Below are 26083 nucleotides of genomic sequence, written 5' to 3'. Positions count from 1 at the left end.
TGGATGCGATCTTTAAAAAAAGACAGGAGTGGACCAAAGTAAATATTGTTTATTCAGTTATTTATTATTTTTTTCTTTTAAAAAATAAATTCTCAGACAAAACTCTAACCATACTTATTTTTTATTAAGTAACAAATTACATTGTGTTTTTTAGATAAACATAAATTATTATAGAAATAAAAGACAATAAATTTGTGGATTAAAGTGTCACACGTCTTTTATTTCTATAATAAATAACAATGAACTTCCATCAAGAATTTTCACTGACAAACTTATTTTTTTTATACAAAAATTAGGATAAAATACCACATAAAAGTAGGTAAGTACATAATTAAATGTCTTTGGAAAATTGAAACAGTTTTATGCAAAAACATTTTGTTAACAGTGGGTATTGTTTAAGTGCAGGTAAGCAAAATACAACAAGTCAATGTGATTTTTACAGATGTTATACTGTATTTTGCGTCCGCTTTTTAATATCTTCTTCTTTTTAATATCCTTTTTCGAATTAAAAAATGATTAAGAGTTATCAACAATATTTTGAGTATGTGCAAATGCTTGTAGATAGGTTGGATTAACTCCCTAGGGAGTTATTTAGATCTAAATTTATTACAACAGAGAGGGAAAACATTTTTGAAAAAATAATATGGAAGTCTAGGCATTTACAAAGCTTGTGACCTGTCATTGGCTGGTTGAGAGTCTAGATCTAAATTTATCCTCAGGGAGGAAATTCAGTCTGTCTACAGGCATTTAGACATACTTAAAACATTGTTGATTAAACTAACTGGTGTAGGAAGTATAATTTTTTTAAAATTGTTTGAAGGCGTCGGCTAGTAGGTGAATTACTTTGGCCAGATGAATCTCACCCACATGATAAAGATTTCAGCTTTTAACTTCAACTTCACAAAAGTCAACAGATGGAAGAGTTGAGAAAATGTAGACGTTCAAACATAGGCAGAATGGTGAATGTTACACAGTGTGTAAAGTGGCCAGTTAAACCAGTCAATGACAGGTCGTAAGCCCTATAAATGTCTAGACTTCCATATTATTGTAATTTATTATTTATTTATACACACATTTTATATTTAACAAAATGGGACAAAAACACTCTGACAAACGTTACTTGTACTAGGAGTAGGCTCAGTATATGAAGAGTCGGCAAGCCAGAAATATAAGTATGCCTAATGTTGCAATCGGCTCCTATATGGGCAAATGCCTGTTTTATGAAACCGATTTGTTGCGGCAAATATGGTTTTCGAATAGAGTTTCGCACAAACAAAAATAATATTGAAGAAACAGAAATACAGTTATAGCCCAAAAGAGAAAAAATATATGTGTACAGTTTACGTTAATATAAAAATAAAATTTAAAAAGATATGTGTACATATAAAATATAATACATTTATAAATGATTCAATGGAATCGCATAATATTTAGATTACTAACCTCAATAAATTTTCTGATTGCTTACTTCCAATGTCTGTCAACCAAATCGTAATTATCTATCTACTACTAATTATCAATCTTCTATCTATTGTAAACCAAGGGATCAAGAATAGTTTTCGCGGCTCCTCCCCAACAAATACAATCGTAAGCCGAAACAGAGTTGCACAAATCATAGTCTATACTTTTAGCGATACCATGTATATTCTCTTTTCGAAAATGTTTTCCCTCTCTGTTGCAATACATTCAGGTGCTAAAGAGTAGTCAATAATAAAAACAACGGTTTTCGTAGGCCTTGTTCTGTTGGAACATCGAACTGGTGCCAATTAATCTCACATGCAAGTTTTTCGAAGTTTCGAGACATTGGTACTAGGACATTTTTTAGTGTTCTAAGTTACCAGTCTCCCGAGTTACAAGTAGTTTCCATGTGATCCTCGGCGATCCACTTGCGGTCACATCTTCGCTATTCATCTCGGCATCTCTTATTCCTCATGGCTCTTGTTGCAGCGTCCGCAGACCACGTGGCCGCGTGCATCCCGTTATTTAAGCGTCTCAATTTCATCTTAAGCTCCGGTCGTTTAACGAATTCACGGCACGTTCGGGGCGTTATGTCGCCTTTATGTAACTAACTAACGCTCATTTGAGAGTGTCGTCACGTAGGGATTTCCCCACTTTATATTACGACGGGGAAAAAGTGCCACTTAGAACAAATTTTACAGTGCAGCCTTGAAAAGCACGTGGCGCCGAACCCCGCTGCACTTTGGCACGTCAATGGAGAAAGTTTGTATGGAAAGTTTAGAGGTTAATACCCTGAGAAAATATAGGTTATTTTTACCTCATTACTAAACGAATATCATTTTCTCTTTTTTGGCATGGTTTAATTTATACTGCATTTAGTTGTTGTTGGACCTCGTCAACCTTTGTTCACCTGAAAACGCGGTTGTTTGCATGTGAAATTAGTCGGTTAGAAGGTTGCCTTCAGCAATAAACCAGTAAAGGTAAATAAACATTTATTTCATAAGATAAGTTTAAAAAAAACGAAATATTTGTATAATGTTCCACGCTGAAATTTTGACAATAATTATGACTAAAACATATGATTGGACAATTAAGAGTTTCATGTTTTAAAAAAAAAAAAAATGCGTTCTTATGATGTGCCCAAATTGTCAATTTTAGAGCTTCTTAATGAATTGTAAATAACTCATAATAAGAAAATGTTGGAGCGGTTTGGAGTTCGAACCTTGAACCTCTGATCCGAGAGTCGGCAACACAAGCCACGGGACCGCAACCTGATTACTAAGCCAAAATTATTAAAATATGGCGCAATAAGCATATTAATTTTATATCATATGCACAATTTAAAGCTGGGGATGGTAAAATCAGTAATTGGATCGAAATTATGTTTTTTTTAAAACAATATATTTAATCGTTGAGCATAAAATGTGAATAAATAAATATTTCAAAAACCATTACGATTAAAGAACTGATTCATTGAATCTAAAAATACAAGGTACTCTTAAGTTTTTTAGTATAACAGTTAAATTACTTTATTATGGTAGATTTCCAAGTTTTGTTTCATCTCCCTGAATAAAGGCGTAATGTTTTAAATAATTTGATCCCTCCAAAACTACAATAGTAAATAAAAAAAAAACAGTTCAAATGTCAATAAACCCCTAAATAACATCACTCTTATTTATAAATAGACCACGCAGAAATTATATCGATTTCTTCCCAGATGATGTATTGTTTTCTCGTCTTTACGGACGCCGTCGGCGCCAAGCTTCCCTTTTGTAGGCGTCGCGACGGCTCTGGTATAGGACTATTCTGTAGGCGCCTCGCTGTCTAGTGACTCAATCACTCGCGTCCCCTATATTCAAAATGCTCTAAGCACGGTAAAAATCCAAATGTTTGAATCATCATAGTCCACGTTATTGATTAAATCGGCAATTACTTCATAACACTTAACATGATCTTTAAAACAAAAATTTTGGTAAAGATGTAATAACACAACTATAGTTTCGGGAGTGCTCTTTCTATTAAAGTATTTTAAAAAATAACATTATTTTATTCATAGCGCCATCATAGAAAAAACAAACGAACGTGGTAGAAACTAAAGTTGAGTTAGGGGGTATTCTATGTAATTATCAAGGATATATGATATTATATGAGTCCGAATCTAGACGAGAGGTAAACGAACATGATTGATGGAGATGAAGGATGTTTCTGTTTGAATAAGTTATCTGAATATTCCATTTTACGGGCATTTTTTGTTAGCCGTTAAAAATCATTTAGGTAAATATAAATCAAGTTGTGGTAGAGTGGGGTTCGAACCACCCCGTAAATTCCGTGATACTTATACGAGACCACAACGGATCTCATACTGTCAATTTGATATTAAATTCGTCATGTCTATTTCAAGTGCTATTAAATTTTAATAAGTCTGATAATGTTACTATTTATTTTAAGATTCTAAATCTTGTATAATTATTATTATTCATTCCTGCATATTTTTTTTAAAAACCAAAACATTATGTAAAACCAGACAATCATTTATTCACAGTTATAAATGCTTCATAATTTTATTTTTTACATTTGCTTTTAAATGGAGCATGTGGACATCACCAGACGCCTCTATGGGTGGTATTTTGAACGCAAAAGCACACGGAGAGAACGCATTTTTAACGTGTATTTCTTTACTAAATACACGATAACAGGGCGATCCCCTCGTGCGCTACGCCGTTCAGAATATTAGTCGAGGAGTGCTATTCTGAACGCAAAAGCGCGCTTAAATAAAGCATTTTTAACGCGTATTTACGTACTAAATATACGCTAGCAGAGTATATCAGCCCAGGAGACCCTGTCACTCTCTTTCGTCTCCTGCAACGTCAATCCCGCGTCCTATAGTTCCGCTGAATAAAGACGATAAATTTTCGTGGCGGGAGCCTGCAGGTCAGAAGAAAAGGCAACTTCTATATTATTCCCTCCTTGAAAATAATACTAATCTCTCTTATAAAATGCGTCAATCTAAATAATAACCTAAAATGAATCAAAATGCGTGTCTTGAGTCATAAAAAGGTACCAATATATTCTTTTTTTTTGTTGGCCGTGAAGTGGTCAGCGCGTTCACCTAACATGCAAGAGGTCTTGGGTTCGATTCCCGACATGGCTGACATAAAATATTTATTTAAAGGAATTTTTACAATTGATTGTTTTTATAGTTCGTGGACTGGCACCTAAAGCGTAAGACTGGCCATCTTGCTTTCCTGTAACAAAAATGATCAAGATACGAAGCGATCGGTATACCAATGCAGTGTCTTATGCAGCGTTAGGTGCAAAAACGGAATGATGATGATGAAAATATTATTTTTTTTGAAAATTGTTTTGAATGAATAAACACGCACACGACATGACGTCATCAAAGTGCGCAATATATAGACTTTCTGAGATATCATCATAATAATTACGAGACGACTTCTGTGACGTTTGCTGACGACACTCATAAGTCTTCATTAAATTTCCCCTGTGCAAGATTTCTTGTCACTTGACAAGGGGTGGGAATCGGGAGGAGGTAGGAGTGGGGGATTCTTTGTCTCAGGAAAATCAGAACATAAAATGTAATATTGTTTTCCGAATAATACTCATACCATTGAATATTCCAGATTTTGTATGGTATCACATGACCTTATATGTGAAAAAAGCATTATTCAATATGTTATACAATAAGTTAATTATGCCTCATCATAAACAATAAATACGGTATAGTTAAACTGATACATCAAATATTACTGCTTAACTTTTGCACAATTTATAAATTTATTTATTCATTTATTTATTCAAAAAATAACATGTATATAACAAACTAAAATTTAAGGCGCACATATTATAAAAAGAAAAAAATACATTGAAGATACTTTTGTCAAAGTAGTTGGAGAATCTTGCTCCGGAAAACCCCTTCGGATACACGGAACAGATCAACATCCAGAGCAATGTTGTTCGCTGTAGCCCTTCTAACAGGCATAAGCATCGGCAGGTTGGTCCTGTATATTGGAATATAGAGCAATCTATGCTGACGCTGTCTTAGGTAATCATCAGGAACATACAAACCAATGCTTCTAATAATCTCAGGATTATCGACCATACCCCGCAACAATCGATAAAAATGTGTAGTCAAATACACATTCCTTCTAGTCTTTAAACTGTTGTAGCCAAGCATACCTTAGAGAAACTCGGTCGGATAGGGCCAAGGATAATACCCGCACTCTCTCATGTAGAGATATCTCTGAAACTTCTTTTGATATTCTCTATCATAAGAGAATACTTTAGTTCATGTGGCCCCCAAATCATCGAGCCACTCTCGAGTCTACTTCGCATCAAGGAGTTGTAAAGAGTTCTCAGTACGCGGGTATTTTTGAGAACTCTGGCAGTACGCAGAACGAATCCTAACATCTTCAATAATTTACCACTGATTGGCTCTATGAGATCATGAAATGTCAGGATGCTCACAAATATAACGCATATTTCCCATTGTCTCCTGATAATAAACATATTATTTTTATACATTTCGTAAAGTAAATATAGTATTATAATAATCTTATATGCACCAAGCGGTGCATGGAGTACTTTACTGGGACTTAAATGTATAGCATTTTGTGATTAGTTTGACGCTTCATATGCAAGTTCGGCGTCAATATGTAACTTGTTCACCACAAACGACAAATCGCATCAGAGGTTTTGAGCCTCCTTGGCGGAGCCTACATACAAGGAAAAATTGCCCAATACCAAACAAGAAAAGCTGTCCAGAAAAGCTCTTGGTAATCTGGTATCCTTTAGGAGGCAAACCAAAAGTACCTAATAAAATATGTATTTTTATTTTATAAAGTTGACAGTATGAAGCACAATAATATAAAATTTTATATTTTAATCACTTACTTGGTGTTTATTTATTATTAATAACTCTTACAAGGCCGTGTTAAAAAAATATTTGTGGGCGGTGATATAACATCGTGTTCCCTCGAGGAAATATTATTGTGTTCATACATTGAAAAAAAAACATCGAGACGTACTATTAAATAATTACTTTTCCATTATTTAAAATATAATTTAGCCCTGTTGTAGCATAATTAATTTTAAAATCATGAATACGTCGGTCATCTTATATGCGTGCACTCCCGCTCACTGCCAAGGATAAACAATTAAAGTATTAAATTCCTGCATATTAATTCAAATTTTACTTTCGAAATCCGGTGTGAAATTGTCCTTTTAAAGATTACAAAAAATGCAACTTCATCATTAAAAAATAAAAGAAACATATCAATTCTTGTATCGTATGTACACTAGTGTACCATTCCAGCCACACACGAGTAAACGTTTGAATAAAACAGCGTTGTTTTTAACCGCTTATTTTTTAATATGTTTTTATGGGCCGGCTTAGAAACTACATAACCTTCCTTATCAAAGTATAGGTTGTGTAGCTTCGAAACCGGTATGTAAAAAAAATGGTTAAAAACAAAGTTAATTTAAAAACTTTAAGTATACTAATAATTATTATAAAATTAATTTACGAACATACTATATGTCTTTGTTATAGAGAGTGCTTTTTAAATTCATGTTTTATGACACTCACTTTATTGTATAAAATACTTCGTTCACTTTACATTAAATCTCTTATTCGTGTTCAGTCGCAAATCACCGAACTCAATGAAATGGCCAAAATATACCCTTCGCAATATCGCGACCATTATATTCACTGGTGCATAACGCGAGGAGGGAGGCTATACTTCTTTCACCGGGACATATTTCTACAAACGCCATTTTAATGCGGTAAATCATGACAACCCTTTTATCATCGTGTACATACGTAGATACTCGTCAAAATATAAGCAGAGGTGATGAAGATATCTGAAACTAATCGAGTAAAAATATTCTAACGTGTATATAAAAAAATAAATTTACGCTTCAATGAACTAATTTTTTTAGTAGAATATTATATTTTTTTCATCACTCTTATCGCGATACGTTATTCTGTATAAAGCCCTGCTTTAATGCAGCAAATGCACCAAATTTCAAGAAATATTAGTGAATTTTTCGTAAATAACCACTCACCAACTTTTTTTGTGTAGAGACTTACCCGTCCCTTCACCAGCATACTAATTACACCAACATTCAAATCTCACTATACACCTTGACCATAGTAGATGTACAAAAAAGCTAATTCAAAGTCTGATAGGATACATGTTAATACCCACTCGTACGTTAGTTAAAATAAAACATTTTAATTTAAAATTTTAAACGAAAGAATAAATATTAGTAATATTTAGAGCGTAAGCTTTGTGGTCAAATATTTCGAATAGTATAAGTAAATGTTAAGAATTTACTATGTTCCAGTTTCAAGGCGTAATCGTCTCTTCATCAGGACACTAATAACACTGCATGCAAATAACGCTTCACACCTTCTAAAACACTGACCCAGGTTTCTTGTTTTATTTTACATTCAGACTTGTGTTCTTTATCCACCTAGACTCATAATAAAATACATAATATAAAGTCACGCATTAGGTCCCAGTAATTAAAATTCATATTTTGTCACCAGCTTTTATAAACAATTTGTTAAGTTAGTGATTTCATCGGCTTTGATTATTTTTTTTAACACCTAAGTATAGCAGTGAACGCAATGAAGAGGCAAAAATAATGCAATTTTGTATCAAATGATGTTTAAAAAGCGTACAAAAAGTATTAAATATGTAAATCAGTATTAAAAAAAACAGGGTAACGTAATCTTTAGGAAGCTATACAAAAGAGTATCTGCTAATAAAAATAACGTTGCTGCATATATAAGTTATAATTCACATACATTTCTGATTGACAAGTGCAAAAATGTCATTTTTAGGCATAAAAATACGTGTCAAACAGCAAAGCGTGAAAACGTGACTGTTTGAACTTTTTGGTGTTTACAAAGATACTAACAAGAGAATCAAAGGATTTTCCAAAACCCCGTGATATTTTACTGAGAGTAACATTTGAAAAATACATTTGAATTTGAAAAATACAAATAAATCATTTAGAATATGATTCCTTTATTTTTATTATTTCCAAATGCTTAATAAAAGTCCCCTTTTAAATGAAAATGTCACGGTTTCATGCGTATATTGTCTGGTAAAAATTAAACCAACTAATTTAAAAAAACATATGAAAATGCATATAAAAAAATCTTGTACGTAGTATTTTGATTTAATCCATTTTTTTTCCAAAGGTTTCTAATGGGTGCAGACACGCAATATTATGTATGCAAGTCTTTACATGTTTGTCTCTCTGTACTAGCTCTCCGTCTACCTACACGAGGTGAGCCATGATTGATCTAGCGTCTCAGGGCTGGTATTCCGAACGCAATTATATCGGGGTATAGCACGTTTTTACGTACCACTAAATACGCGTTATTGCGCGCTGTAAATGCGTTTGAAATACCAGCCCAGGTAGAAATTGTGGTTACCAATACCTATGGCGGTTTAAGTAGGTGAGCAGACAGGTGACTGGTAGTGTGGAAGCACCCATCAGTACTAATCTGGTGAGGGATTATCGGGATAGTAAGCGATGAAGCCCGCCCGGGAACTGTACAACCAGCGCTTACAGTCTGAGGTAGCTGTGCTAATGCACTGATGGAGGGAAGCAAAATCCATCAGGACTGGAACCAGGCAATTAAAGTCAGTACAGTTGGTACCTAGATTTTTCCAAGTGTAGTTACAACAGCTCAAACGACTGGGATACTGTGATGCAGAAGGCAACGAGAAACCAATGTACTGTATCTCCCAAGGCAACCCCCGATGGAAAAAAGGCACAAGTGGTCACGGTCCTCAGTCGTGAGGACAAAGACTAAGAAGAAGACAGAAAAAAATATCCATAACATTTTATACAAACTTGTTTCATATGCTTAAAACATCACTAGGCTAACTAGTGTATACACAGTTTCAAGCCAGGTAAGGAAAGCGTAATACTTTAAATTGTTTTCTTTAATGTTTTTTATTACACGTTTTCGTCAAAAACTTTGCCCAGCTAACGGCGGTACATACCCCGTTCGAAGCTAGGTTATTATATTTTACATAAAAGATACACAATTTAATTAATGTAGGCGAAAAAAACTTGATTGCTTTTTTAAACATGAACAAGAACATACAAATTAATTATATGATAAGTTTCTGATTTAAATACTTATTTATAAAGAAAAACTACCATTGACCAAAAAATTTCTTTAATTTTAAAAATTATTTTCTATTTTATGCTAAGTTAACAGATATTAAAATTGTAATTAGAGAGTTTTTGACATGAATTAATTTTCAAATCTTTTAAAAAGCATGTTGAAATAACTTTGATTACATTTTACCATTTTATTGCGTGGGTACAATTGTTTTTTTATTAATCAAATGTTTATTCAAATAATAATTCACAAAAAAATTCCATGTATTTATACTTAAAAGCGATGTTTTAAAATGAGGTTAAATAATCAAATATTGCTAAAATTAATCAACCGCAGCTTTCGCATTATTGTTTAATGGAAACAACCGGGTTGTCATTTATTTACAAAATATTAATTTGGTATAAATTTGAAAAAAGGATTTGCATTAGTATTAGATTTACTTTTCATCCAACCTAATGCATAGACTGTGGACCATTCAGTACAGTTCGCCTTCCCGTGATTTCCCCAGAGTATAGTTGAATAGACGTATCAACGTTAGCGGTGATGATTTCATATTATCCAGTCCCCAGAATCAATCTTTATAAGTACGCTGGAAGCTTTTCACTAACAAATAAATTTAATTAAAAATATTCTTAAGAAATGTGAATAAGGCTAGAAATGCATGTTAGGATAGACATGTGTGGCGGTCCGCTCTCTATGCCTACCCCTACAGAAAAATTGCGTGATTCTAGTAGTAGTATTTTAATATTCGTATGGTGCATATAAATGTTAATTGTTTTTAAAAAGGACAATATTTGTTTATAATCAAATTCCCTTTATTTTTATATACGTGCATAGCGGTTGGTTTGTATAGTAGCCACGTAGTAACCATTACTTCGCAAAAATCTTGTAAAAGTACTGAAACGTTAAAGAATGTAAAAAGAGCATGAAGTGATGTCATATCCCATTAGATTCTGTAAAGTTTCCCGGGCGCTGGGCGTTAGCATGAAAAAGCGCCGTCGCTTTTCGTTTCCGTTAGTCGCCCGTCAGGAAATAGACTAACGAGACAATATGCCCATCCGAGCATCCCCAGCACATTTTAGGGGTAAAATTTTCGTGCATCCAAATTATATTTTTTGCTAATAGCTTTTGCATTTATATATATAACATTTTTAGAATATTGAGAATTTTAAAATAAAATAAGAAACAGCTTGGGTTTAAATACAAGTAATTTAATGCTCCCACCCTGATGTATGGGAGCGAAGTATTTATTCGAAAAAACAGGCAAAAAAAGGCTGAATGCTGTCGAAATGTGATCTTTCAGGCAAATTTGTGGTAAAACTATGTACGATAGCTACACAAATGTTGAGATACGTACATTATGTAAGGCTAAGATATGCATTATCGACAAAATCAAGAAAAGAGCTCTGCGTTGGTTTGGACACGTAGAGCAAATGGACAGCGAAAGAACGGTTAAAAAAATTGACAATGCGTATATTGATGGGCGCAGAAATAGAAAAAGACCGAAAAAAACATGGCATGACCAAATCCACCAAATACTTGAAGACGGACATGTTAAAAGTCGGAATGATCAGTGCGCGTGCATGAGAAGATGTATGAATGTAGAGGTAGCAAGATCTGTATGTAAAGATAGAGAAATATGGCGATGTGGCGATCTATCCTCTCTGCTTACCCTTACGGGGTGACGGCTTGATGGTTTGTTTGTTTGTTTCATTTTCAAGGCACTTGTTTTAACGCATTTCAATTATTGTACCAGAATTCTCTTTCTAAGCAGTGAAAATCAGTTTGACGTTATGCAAAAGTCTCAGAAGAGGAGCATAAGAATGATATTGAAGTGTGGCAGTTACACAAAGATTTAAAATATTATCTCTGCACTGTTGAACACATTTCTGGCTAAGCAAAATTAATATTAAAATTAAAAAGTTAGTTGTTGCCCCATTCCATATAAATGTTTAAGACTTTCAGAAACAAGAATAATGGCAACTTAGAACAATCTATCGATGCTAAGTTTATTGCATCATTTCGCAAGATGGCGATGGATTTTGTTAAAAACAAACAACCATATATGTATGTAGGCAACTAGAGTAAATAAATAAAATAAAAAAAGAATACTGTGTTAAACATTTATTGATTAAGGAAATAGTAGGTTTTTATGGAGTATTTTTTACAAATAACAAAATTAAACACATAAGATTGCTTTTTACATTATTTTATTTATTAGATAAAACTTAGTTTTTTTAAATTTCAATGTAATCAAAAAGTCATTCATTTTTTCATTTTCAAAAACAGGTTAGTTTAAATTTAAAAAAAATAATAATTGGGTGTCGTATTTTGAATGCCCTACAATTTAACAATCATTCTCAAAATAAACAAATAGGTACGTTACAATAGGAAAAATATTGTTTGTATGAACAGATTTCGATAAATTGTTTTCGTCTGTGTTTGGGTGCATAAAGTTCAGTGTTCAGTTCAGTGTATGAAATGGAACTAGAATTCTGGACCCGTGATTTTGACTCCATGGGTACTCTTAGGTATGAATACCAGTAATTTTAGGCAGAAATAAAGTGGGGATGTGTCCTTGTAGTGTATGCCCCGGGTTTGATTCCTGACAGCGTCAGTGTGAAACATTAGTTAAAATGGTGGTTTACATATTGCCATATTTCTCTATCCCTGGATTGGTACCTAAAGTGTAAAACTGATCACCTTATCTTCACAAAACTGATTATTGAAATAATGATTTGATATTCCAATGCGGCGCCCTATGCACCATTGATTGCGGAAAAGGAAATGATGATGTTTAAAAATACTCTCTCACAGCACTGTATCATTTCCATATCGTTTTTCCCAGTAGTTGAGCCCCTTGCGCAAGGGTAGAAACAGCTTCCAATACTACCGTTAGGGGCGGGCCGGGGAGGGCGGGTGGGGAGAGGCCCGCGGAGGTAAACAACTCGCCCCGGCTGTCAGTGCGCGCGGGGCACGTGGCCTACGCGCGCGGCAAGGCGGACGCTTTCAAAATTACTTTCCGTTCCATCACATGACAACAATGAGAAAAAAAAACAAACGAAGATCGTTTCAATTTAAAACAAGCAAATGACATTTAAAATTTAAAAGTCCTATTTGCGAATGTTTCTGCATCTAAACGTTGTTTTCAAAACGAGATGGTTAAATTAAATACAGAAAATATAAATTTATGTAACTTTTACCGCCAATTCAAAAAGTATTCGGAAAGCGTCCGCTTTGTCGCGCAGCGCCCGGTAGTTTTCGCCATGGCCGTGATTCGCTGCTTCGACAAGAACATCTCGTAAACATCACAAATCTTTAAATAACTTTAAAGAATATCAATTTACTACATATCAAGTAAATCAAACTGTATTTAAAATAAATACAAATATTCGATTATTTAGTTAAGTCAGTGTTAGTTTTTAGTAACGTAGAGATAATGAGGCGTATCTTTAGTGACTAAAATTTGAATTTAATGGAAAGTCTGTACATCAAGTTTACAGTGAATACGTGTATGGTAAGTAAATTGTAGTTTTATTCTGTAGAACCAAATAGTTTATCTTTTCATCCTAAAAATGACGCAAAAATGTTATTTATGTACTTATTTTTATTAATACGAGTCTTCAAAGATACATAAATTTACTTACATTTAGTACCTACTAGTAAAACTTAAAAGTTGTTTTTTAGAAACGGAATTTATCAAAGACTTGACTGCAATATTTTTTTTAGTTTTATGCAGAAAGTTTCAACTCTTTCAATTTACAAAAATGCATGTTTGCAGATTTGCCAAATTGAAAATGTTTTCAATGTGTAAAGCAATAATTTCCTTACGAATTAAACCATTGAAGTAAATATAAAACATGTGCATCGCAATCTGGTTTCATAATATACATACTCCGATATTTTATTAAAAATACATATTCTGAATTAAGTATTCGATGGCTGTTATTTTTGCGATATGAAATCAGTGTCTTGAAAGGCATATAAATGTATATATTATTTTATTATGATCATATAAACAAGACAGTTTGACAAGAGTCTGGCAAAACACAAAATACACCACAATTGTGTTTTTAAGAAAAGGTTTTTATAAAAAAAGCACGTGTGAATTTTTTTTTTATTGTTTCAAAAATAATTTTGAATAAGTTTTATTGCTTTAATAATAATATTGGAATGTTTATGAATTTAAAAAAAAAAAAGTTATTTTCCCGATTAAGTTGTTGATTTACAATAAACCATAATATTTATTCTACTTTTGTACATAATCGTTAAATATGTCAATAAATAAATATTATTATTTGCTTGTCCCCAATTGTGTTTTTCCCAAACATTATTCGGGAATAAAGCAATGTAAAATGTGTTTACTAAATAAAATAAAAAGTTTGTTTGTTACATTGTTACTTTAAAAACAAGACATTTAAATATGGCGTTGATATGATTTGTGTCCGTTTTTTTCCAAATTTAAAAACGAGTACTATAATCAGCTTCCAAGATATTGTGTTTGCTTTAACGTTAGATGCTTTATTTCATTTCATTACAAGCCTTCAAATTGAATATTAAGTAAACGAAAGTGAGCATTTTTGACATCTTTTTCTGTTCGCGTTCAATCGAGATAGTAAAGCTGCTAAAGCTGCTCGCGAGGTTTGCGCAGTGTACGGTGAAAATGCAATAATTTAGAGAGTACATTATTAACTAATTTGTTGTATTTTTTTTGTTGTTTCATATGATGTAAATGTTATCAACTATCAAATATCTATATTTAGTAAAAAGAGTCTAGAATTTCAACCGTCCAAGACTTGTTGTTATCTAACTTCTTTTTTTATAAATTTGCTTTTTTTTCGTTTTTAAAATATCACTTGAACTCTAAACTTCATTGTCAAATAAAATGAAAAAAAAAAAATGTATAAATAGGGGCTAGATTTTTTAATGTCCATGCGCTCTATAGCTGCAAGACGTGCTATTATCTAGCTCCTCTATATCATAATTGGAGACGAGGAACTAGAATCCCAACCATCCATGCGCTCTGTAGTTGCAGAACGTGCTGGGGTATTTATTTATTGTACAGCGCCCTTGAGGTGATTTTCACAAAAATGACGCCATATAAATTATCCAAACATATATCAGTGTTATCTAGTCATCTTACTTTTGGTTTGCCTCCGCTTTGACTATTTTCTGGAGTTGTAGAAAGATTTTTTTTTGGGATACGATTATAATTCATTCTCTGCGCATGGCCCAACCATTGTAATTTTCTTATTTTTATGAATTGGGCAATGTTTGAGTGGAACCCAGAGCCAGAATTAAAAGAAGGATGGACTCTTAAAATATCCAAAATATAATTATACATATAATGTTTATATGTATATGATTAATAAAATTTGGGCATTTGAAATGTGGTTACACAGGAGAATGCTGCGTATCTGATGGGCAGATTGAGTGACCAGCGGTAAAGTACAAAATTTAATGAAAAAAGACAGAGAACTGTAACCCTTGTCAAAATACGAAGGCCGCATATTTTGGCCACATATTCCGGGGAGAAAAATATGCCCAACAGATCATAGTGAAAGGCAAGATAGAGGGCAGACTATGGGGCGTAAAAGAACATCATGGCTTAGAAATATCCAGCAGTGGTTTGGATTATCAGATTCAGCTTGTCTCATCAGAATGGTCTAGGATCGAGAAAAGTTTCTAGTGATGATCCCCAAACTACGATTGAAGCAGCACGAAAAGAAGGACGCATTTTAAAAATATGTATCCGGAGGATAGACATTTTTTGTAGGAAAACCATTTGTTTGTTTATCAACCAACACTGACCAATTCTTACACGTTGACATGAAATACTCGTACTATATAAAAATAAATAAATTAAATTACAAGAAAAGATACGGAAGAAAAATATATAATAATGGTAACATACAACATAATAAAGAAAAAAATATATAGCGACAGATCTTAAGGTTCATTGAGAGATATTCTGATATTATTAATATTTAAAGCGTTAACTTTGTGGTAAAACATTTAACTAAATGTTATCAAATATTTGTATGTAACCACTTATCGACTTTTCTATGTCTACCGGTTTCGAGACGTAACCAAAATGCAAAACCCACTATACATCTTCACCATAGTTGTTGCACAAAAATATAAAACCAACACAACACGCATTTTAATAAGCACATGCACTGATGAGGACAAACATTCACTGATTAAATTATGCCACTATTTTATGTTTGAGAATAAATTTGGGAATGAGATTTAAAGAACGGGTTGATAAAAATAAATATTGAGGAATGTGATTTTATACTAAATTGTTAGTTTTTTATAATGTTTTGCTTTTAAGGCCGTACTCGCTGATAAAATATTATTCATATTTAAAGCATTAACTTTGTAGTCAAACGTTTGACTAAATGTTATTGAATATTTGTACATAACCACTTACCGACTTTTCTATGTCTACCGGTTTCTAGACGTAACCGTCTCTTCGTCAAACATTATAAAAAAAACTAACAATTAAGTATAAAATCACATCCCTTTATATTTATTTTTATCAATGCTGTCTTAAAAATAATCTCATTCTCAAATTTATACTCAAACAACATAGAATATTGTCATAGTTTAATCAGTGCATGTTTGTGATAATCAGTGCATGTGCTTATTAATATGCATGTCGTGTTGGTTTTATATTTTTGTGCAACAACTATGGTGAAGGTGTATAGTGGGTTTTGCATGTTGGTTTAATTAGTGTCCTGACGAAGAAACAGGTACGTCTCGAAACCGGGACGCCATAATTATTAGTCCCATGATAACCGAGTAACAGTATATTTCATTATTCCTGAGCCTGCACGTGGGAATGCTGATCAGAATTTTCGGCAAGATTTTAGAAACATCACCATTTCACCTTTCACTTTCCTATCTAACGGTGCATGTGGCACTGACTTGGAATTTGCACACCAACTGCAGTGTATCTTGATCGAATGTGATGCACATTTTTTAGAAGAAAAAATAAATATCGAATGTCAACCATGTTAGGAATCGAATCCAAGACCTCTTGCATGGTAGGCAAACGCACTGACCATTAAACCCCGAGGCGGGCAAAGATAGTACAACGTCTAAATTTGTTGCAACAGAGAAGGAAAACTTTTTGAGTGGGGATTATGGAAGTCTAGGCATTTACAGGGCTTACGATATGTCATTGGTTGGTTTAAGTGGCCACTCATAGAATTAAGAATAGTCCAGAAGGACCGTAGAATCATATCGGAATACATCGGACTGTGTCCAATTCTTCCCCGACTATGCCCCACTTTCACCGCGCGTATTCTAGATGTCGCCGCGTAATGTTCCATGATGGGAAAAAATATAATTATTACACAAATGTAAGGTTTGAAAAAAGTAATCTGTTAATTTGTTTAAAACTTTATTGTGCACGCGGAAATATTGATTGACACAACAGAGTAGATAAGTAAAGTGTCATTTAATAAGAGTCATTGAATTAATGAACTTTAAACTTTTAATGTAAAACAAATTTTATTTTACATAAAACGGATATTTTTATATCATGTTAAATAATATTTGATGTTTTAAAGATAATGTCGGTCAAATGTCCATCACAGGATTGTTTAATCTGATATCCAATTTTCATAAGTTCTCTCATTAGATGAGCAAAACAAATACTACCCCGGCAACACTAACGAAATGTTCATTCTGTTTCTTCGACAATCTTTTTACCACAGAGTTGTTTAATCTGGTATCCAATTTTCATTTGTTCTTTCATTAGATGAGCAAAGTAGGGTAAAAAAATTTACTACCCTGGGAACACTAACAAAATGTTCGACAATCTGACAGATGGAAAAAAATTTTTTTTTTAAGTAATGCATTAGCTATATACACATTAAATTGTTAATTACACATGAAATGTGATTGCATCCTATTTCTTTAAGATCCTAGCAGTATTTCTACACTTTAAAAGGACACAACACGGCATAGTTAAATTCAAATCAGGAGTTGCGTACTGAGCGACGTCTACACAGAAACTGATGGGTCAAAACGTAAACCTACTCATTTATAAGTAGTTTAGTCGCCTTCTGTTTGATAGGCGTATGCGGTTTCTGGACTATTCTTAATTCTATGTGCCCACTTTACTCACTGTGTAACTTTCATAATTCTGCCTATGTTTAAACATCCACATTTCCACAACTCTTTCATCTATCGAATTTTGTGAAGTAAAAGAGCTGAAACCTAAATAATGTGGATGTGGGTGAGATTCATCCGGCTGAATCATTCACCTACTGACAACGTCAGAAAACCATTTTACAATTTTTATTCTTCTTCTTATATCAGTTAGTTTGATCAATGTTTTGACAATGGTTTGAGTATGTCAAAATGTTTGTAGATAGGCTGGATTTCCTTTCTAGGGAGTAATTAATATCTAAATTTGTTGCAATAGAGAGGGAAAACATTTTGAGAAGGATATGTGGAAGTCTAAGCATTTACAGGGCTTACCATCTGTCGTTGGTTGGATTGAGTGGCCACTTTACACTCTGTATAGCAAGCACCCTTCTTAAAATGTTATTCTTCTCTGTTGCAACAAATTTAGATATAAATAACTCCTTAGGGAGGGAATCTAGCCTGTCTACAAACATTTGAACATACTCAAAGTATTGTCGATCAAACTTACTGGCATAAGAAGAAGTATAAAAATTAGGAAATTGTTTTCAGGCGTTGCCTAGTAGATAAAACGAAAATTATATTTTTGCATGGCATGCGAGTATTAAGATTCTTTAAAATATTTATTTTTCTTAATTGTATTTTATACATATGTACCTAATTTGTTGATGTTAATTTGAGCCTAAAAAGTTTTTTGTGAAAAGACGTAATAAAACCAGCGGATAAAACAATATTACGCATTTATAAAATTGAATATCGTTTTTTGAAGTTTCAATGTAAAATTTTTGTTTATGGTAATGGTTTTTTTTATTCGTTGAATTTGTATTAATGGTTTGTGTTAATATGTTTAAATTATCGATGTCATAATTTCTAACATACTTTGTATTTCTGTTGTATTTTTTTTTATCGATATGTCAAAATGAATTACGAATAATTTATTTTTTAATTAAATTTTAAATATTATGTATAGAGTACAATAGTGTCATATTTTTTATCTACACGCATTTAATAAAAGTTTTATTATGAAATAACATCAATGTGGCAAATGGAAACAGTTAAATAAAATTATTGTGAAAAGTAGGTATGTATCTTGGTTCGGAAATAACCAACTCATCATTTTACCAACACAACCGTAGGGACTAACTTTACACCCAGCCTCGATAGAGCTTTCAGCTTTCAGGCAGGTAGGCTGTATATAGTAGGTTTCAGTATTCCATTATGTCGAAACAGAGGGCGGTACCGTAGCACGTAGCACCGCCTTCAGTTTCCGCTTCAATTGTTTTCTAGCCCCCGGCCATACTGCCTGAAATCCAGTTACAGCCAGGGTAAAGTCAACTAAATTTAATTTTTCGGTTACTTTGATAATTTTGTTGACTTATTTTAACTGTAAGTTTTCAGCTGGCAATGTTTAATCAACATAATGGGAGATTTTTTAAAAACATAATAATGATGATGAATTAAATTTTTTTAAAGAAAAAATGAAAAAACTATCCTGTTATATTTCTTTCGTCCAGATTTTGAATTTTTATTTTTATTTTTTTATTTTTTTAAATATATTTTGGACCCCTGTATTTTGTAGTCTTACGTGTCATGTCCAAGGCTAAGGTACTCGAAAAAAATCTTCTGTCTTGGAAATGGTATGTTTGATCACTGATTTTGGTTTATTACCTTTATGAGTCCAATCACCATTGTTGCAAAGTTCAAGAATAATGGCGAGTGATAACTACCGTGTGGATATCTGTTAAGGATATTTCATTCTTACTGCATTTTGTTTCAAGATTATGGCGTTGTAAACTGAAAAATGGGCACTGAAATAACATCGAGCCATCGAGCAAAAAACACTCGTCTGGGGTTCTGTTCACACTCAAAACTGTATTGTTCATTAGCCTAGACGTTTGTTATATTATCTCACGTATAATATAAATTAACATTTAAAAAGCTTTTTCGTGCATTAACATAAACTTATATAGTGTAGTTATATAAATACTAATTAAGTAAATTACTGAATTCACCCATAATAAGAGTCAAGTGATCAAATCCCTAATTGATTCATTTTTCACAGGTAAAAATTATTACTGATTTGACCTGAAGGTGGCTGCATACCGTTAATTGTTATATTTAATAATATAATGATGAGTGACTTTTTCATATAAAATAAATCTGTTTGGTGTGTGAGAAATTCAAAAATTTATAATACTTAACAGTCAGCGAATCTTGTCTTAACTTTTCATTACGGAGGATTCGATGTTTTTCACTTTCAGGATACTTGATGGCACAGAGCATAGTGGCGTAAGTTTGAACGGTGTAACTAGCTTAATCTTAGACTTTATCCCGTCTGTGTAATCATTTAGTGTAAAGCAGTACACTTCATGATGTAAATCATAAATGTATTTCTAAAAAAAATCAATAAATAATACGTCCATCTAAGAATGGTGATGCATACATTTTTGTTGACAATCCGAAAAAAATGTTTTATAAAAATATAATTTTTAATAAAATGGTTTATTGATAATAATTTGATCAAACTGTACAGTACGTTGTGTATTGTACTACGTTTGCGCTAGATTTGCATAAATTCAATAACGTTTGAGTATCTACTTTGTATTGATCGGAGTAAAACAAAGGACTAGTTTTTACTCCAAAACTGCTGAGATTTGTCGTTTTTCACTCTCACATAAAGTTTTATTCGATTCGATTCAGTGCTACCACAAAGCGGCGTTTATTTTAACAAATAATGAGACAAAATATGTTACAGATCCACTAACCGTAAACAATTATCATTAGATATCATAATTGATGTCAATATTGGTCTTTGCAAATTCAGTTTTGGAAATAAAAAGTCCGTTTGTTTTTATTTATTCACAATTTTATTTTTATGTATTTTAAAAAGTTTTTCACAGTGTAATAATAATCACTAATAAATTATTGACAACTATTAGATTTGTATAAAAGTAAACAGCAATTTGATGTCGATTTACTGAGTAAAATATATATTATAAGGTGCTCTTGATTAAAATTGATACGATTACAAAAATTAATGACATTTTAATGTTTATATTAAATTATACTCTATGTCTATACCAAACTAAAAAAATAGATATTTTTTTAATTAAGTGCAAGGAACATAAATTTATATGAATACCAAATAATACTTCCTTTTTTTTCCAAAAATAAAATATTTATGTACATAAATAAGTTTTTAAAAATACAATAAAGAATTTAAATTTTGAACAATCAAAATCCCACGAAGCCATTTTTTTTTGTTGAAAACACGTTGTACTATCTACAAGAAAAAAAGAATTTGAATATGAGTATTTTAGTTACTAAATATTTGAAATCAAAAACATTGAATAGAATCTCAGCTAAACTACAACGAAAAGCAAAAATATATGATGCCAAAGTAATTTCTGTCATTAATTTAAAATAAACATTGATTTTAGAAAAAAAAAATAACCAGTAAACATATGTATATTTTTTTAAATATTTGAAGCGCTAACTTTGTGGTTATTCAACACTAACTTTATGGTTATATATACAAATAAGTAGTTAGAGACGAATTTGCCTTTAAAAAATATATATAATAAAACAGTGTGTTTAACATCTTGCATAAAAAGGGTTATGATTAATTAGAAGTTAATTACCATAATCTCATTTATTTCAAACTTGAAATCAGACACGGACCGCGTAAAGGAAATATGGCGTGGTCATTTCCAGAGAGTATTTAATCGCCTCCTCTCCTCCTTCAACCCTCGATATCTCAATAGAGACTGCATCAAACGATCCGCGTTCCAAAAAAGTGACCCATCAAATTGTGATAACTATCATGGCATCATGCTGCTTAGTGTACCGGGAAAAGTACTTGCATATATTATAACACCGCGAAGAATTTGAGAACCCATTATGCGAGTATTAAGGGAGAACAAGGCTGGTTTCCTATTTGGTAGGTCATTTAAACTCAAATTTAAATAAATTTGTTTACCAAAATGACATTGTTAAAAAAATAAATATTTAAGGCGTTCTATTCGGACAATATATCAAACCAGGAACCCATGAGCAATGGTTCGACATTATTAAGGCAAAATACTCTCCAATAGCAAGAGTATTTGCCTCTTAAACATACGAGTAGTTTCACAGATGTGAAGATGTCAATCTCCAAAGTGATAATGTTCAGCTGCCTGACTTTTCTTCCAATCAGCATAACTAGAGGCAGGTTGGTTCTCAAAAGCGAGAGTAATTAACTGTAGTGCTTTCACATTTATAGATTACGCAGGCAGGGTATAGTCTAAGCTTATAACCGAGTTGCACAGTTTAAACCCGCTCTGTGCCAGCGGGTGCCTTGCTAGACATCGGGCCTTCGGGCTGTCTGTGCTGACGCTGTCGGAAATAACCATCAGAAACATAAAAATGGATACTCTCTAAAATGGCCTAGTTCTCGATAAAACCTCTTATTAGTCTGAAAAAAATAGATCAGTCTGAACCCATCCCTTCTAAGTTGCAAACTGTTGGTCTCAAGTATGCCCAAGAGAAATGCAGTGAAATAGAGCCACGGATAACTACCATACTCCGCCATGTACAGATATCTCGGGATTTTTTTGAACCCTCTCCAATATGAGAGAATATCTCGCCTCACGGATCGTATTCACAATATACGCTGTATTGTTCACGAGAAAAAAGAGCTAAATAGTTCCTTGGCTATGTGTTTTGTAGATTACAAAACAACGTTTGATAGTCTGCGTAGATTTACACTCCGAAAAATACTGGAAGCATATAGGATAAATGTAAAAATAATCGGACTTATGAAAGCAATTCACTTAAGTAGCAAATGCTGAATCAGAATTAACTATGTTGTAACATATTGGTTTGAGGTAACCACCGGAGTTTGGCAAGGTTGCGTCTTTGCACTTATCTATCCATCTTCTTTCCCAAAAACTGCGACCTAGAGTATGTCGATGATGCGGTTATAATTGACGATCTAGTCGGGAGTCTTCAGGTCAATTTAGATAAACCAAATATAAACTCCGCATGCGTGCGTTTATAAACCAATATTGCAAAAACTCAGGTACTATTTAATACTCTTGACATCCAAAATCCTGACTCTATCAAATCAAGACATCGAGAGGGTCGAGAGTTTCAAATACCTGGGAGTATATGTTACGGAAAATGGCAGCTTTCAAAAAGAACTGGGAGTACGCCTAGGAATAGCAGGTGCCACATTCAACAGTATGAAGGCTGTCTGGATATCGGATATTTATTCAGTGAAAACAAAATGCTACCCATGTTGTAACGCCTGTATTACGCACAACTCGCTACGGCCTAAAATAGCAAAATTCTTGAGAATAGATGTCTCAGAAGAATCTTGGGTGTGTTTGACTTTATAAGGAATAAAGTAATAAAAGAACGGACGCAGCAAACTTCGGTGACGCGAAGGCGATACGGCTGGCTTGGCTATGTGCGCGGATGCCTTCTAAAAGCCTTAACCACGATTGCCTACTTTACAAGACATCAAGTTCTCGACGACCTGCTCGTCTACTGCTGACTGTTTGTCGGCAGTTCTTGTCAGAACTACAGGACGCAAACTTGACTTGGGATGATGCAAATAAGCTAGCAGCTAACAGAGACGCCTAGAGGATCTTCATGGACATCATATGCTCCAACTAGGGAGCGGACATGGAATGATGATGATCTTTATTTACGAGTATTTTAAGATTTTAATAAGCCGATATTAAATTTTATATTGCCTTTGGAGCTTTTACGAGTGGATACGAATACTTCACTTAAGTGTTTTAGAGAGAAAATCATCCTCTCCATCACATTTTTCCTCTTGAAAATCTTTTCAAGGCAAAAAAGCTATTTTAGGCATTTAAAAAGAAACCTGTATTATTTTTTTCATTAAATTAAATTTTCAATGAAGGCGTTTTAAATGAAAAATAATAACAGATGTTCAATTAAATTAATGATACATATTTTGTTTATTCCTTAAACTTTCTAGGTCATTCAGATTCACAAGAGTTTTTCTGGGTTATTTTACCGTATGTCGTTCACACTCGGCAGGGTTGATGTTAATCAAACCCGGTGATGGAAGTTTTAATGCGATCCAAAACATGGGAAAAGATTGCGACCGGTACATGGCATAGTAACCAATAAAACTTCATTTTTTAAATGTTTTTTAAATCGTAGTTTAATTAAACATAGTTATGCAGAAAGCAGCCAGTTATAGAAAAGTGATACTGGGGTAATGGCACTTTTGTGAAAAAATTTAATAATCAAATCTACACAACATAATATTTTTTACTTTAAAAAATGATAAACAATGCATATTTTTGTTTTTTATAATGAAAATAAATGTCTGTGTGTATTTAACCAGATTTAATGTTTTTTTTTAGTCTGGCTGACCACACAACCTAAACTATGCATTTTGCAGAAAACAACCAGATCTAATATTGAATGATACCTCATTCAAACTTTGAAAATTTGAGGTGACATAGTGAATTAAAAACAATTTTTTTCATAACGAGTATTTTTTAAATAAAAAGCTTACCAAATAAAAATACTTATGTACTAACTGACTTATTTTTCTTTGAGAGAACTAGATTTCCAAAGCAGCATAAATCTTTCATCAGCATCTATACCGTAAGATATTTCTAGTGCTGTGGTTATTTTCCGCAAATTGAGAAATACCGTTTTCGTGACCAGCACTACTTTTAAAATGTGATAATTAAAGTGTTTTGTGTGAAAGGGGCTTAGTTGCTTTTGGCAGAACAAAGAATTAACCTGACTGCACCCAATAACACCAATGCCTTATTTTTCCAAGTTTTGGACTAGCCGCTTTCTGCGTAACTACGTTCAATTACCCAAATGCCAATGCACGTGTTTACCAAAATTTAATTTAGTTACAAAAAGTAATTTCCGTTATGCTTATTTATTTGAATTTTTGTTTCCAACATTAATAGTCAGGTTTTAAAAAAAATCATTAAATTAACCCAAATCTATATTTGATTTCATATTGAATTCGGTAATTTAATGGGGTTCTTTATTTTAGGCAGGTAGTGAACGAGTTAATATTGTAAACTAAAATTAATGTTAGTGAATATAAGTATATAACCACTTAGCGACTTTTTATGCCTACCGGTTTCGATACGTATCCGTCTCATTGTCCGACTACACCAATATTCAAATACTTAAATATCTCTATCATGACCTCAGTATACGAGTATATAGTTTTTAAGAAAAAATATCAATGGCGTGCAGGGTTAAAAGAGATGCAAAAACCACCATGTCCGAACATGCATTAAAATTAGGTTAATAGTGTTAAGTGATATGTTACAGAATATGTGGGGGTAGGGGTCGCGGAGGTTGAAAGTTACACGATTGGTTTATTTTTAAATAAAGAAGTGGGATGAATTGAAAAGACATTTTATTATTTATTTTGGGAACATTATTTTTCAAAGCCTTTTTAACGTGAAAAACCTCTATGTTAATTTATTCATGTCTTTTTTTAGTATTTAAATGTAAAATTTTACCTTCTTTATAAAATCGTGATTTGAATTTACGAGACGATTTGCAAACTTAAAAAAATAAATTATTTAAATATCTCATGTGTTCGTTCTTAAATGCGAATATTAAAGCTACGTGACGTTTTCTTGGTGTAGGTGTAGTGTCCTGACTAAGAGACGGGTTCGTCCCAAAACCGGTACACATAAAAATACGGTAAGTGGTTATATACTAATATTTGCTAACTTAATTAAAATGTTTGACCACAAAGTTAATGCTTTAAACATGAATAATAAATCAGTTTTTTAAAATGGGGCATTAAAAGCTTAAAGCAAAAATACTAGATGCTAATACTAGATATTCTAGAAATTCCAGTATTTTTTGGTGCACTTAAAATTAAGTTCAGTTGTAGGTTGAAATGTTGAAATAAGCAAGAATTTATAGAAATATCATTCCAATTAGGCAATAATCTGAAATAAAGAAGTAACGTAAATATAGGAATAGAAGAACATAAATAGAGACATTTACCCAAGCGTCAACCACAACCATAATACAAGATACTCCAATAGGGATCTGATACTAAGTGAAAGGGTCAACACTGTTCTGGCATCGAGACATCACTATTACGTAGGCAAAAAGGTCAAAAACTTTTCGCCAGAATCGTGGAAAGACGGGAGTGTTGTCAAGTTGCGGTAGGCGTTGACCTCGCTCTTTCATGACATTGGTCATAAGTCATAGTCAGAAAAATTGATGCATGCCAAGGATTAGAGATTCTTACTGGATATTAAAAATAAAGAAGAATAA

General features: G+C 32.7%; 1 protein-coding gene across 1 annotated transcript in view; it reads left to right on the top strand.

Moving 5' to 3' along the window:
- Positions 1 to 12593: 12593 nt before the first annotated feature.
- The window catches only part of VGlut (Vesicular glutamate transporter), a 121362-nt gene continuing 107872 nt past the window's right edge, over positions 12594 to 26083 (top strand). The window contains exon 1 of the mRNA XM_088228997.1: positions 12594 to 13145. The gene's annotated coding sequence lies outside the window, so the exon portion shown is untranslated. The remainder of the gene's footprint in view (positions 13146 to 26083) is intronic.

Source organism: Micrasema longulum, unplaced genomic scaffold (assembly GCF_059751315.1).
Source record: "Micrasema longulum isolate JH-2025_06_02 unplaced genomic scaffold, ASM5975131v1 h1tg000625l, whole genome shotgun sequence".
Lineage (NCBI taxonomy): Eukaryota > Metazoa > Arthropoda > Insecta > Trichoptera > Brachycentridae > Micrasema > Micrasema longulum.
Note: the sequence above shows the minus strand (reverse complement) of the source record. Positions and strands in the feature narration are given on the sequence as shown.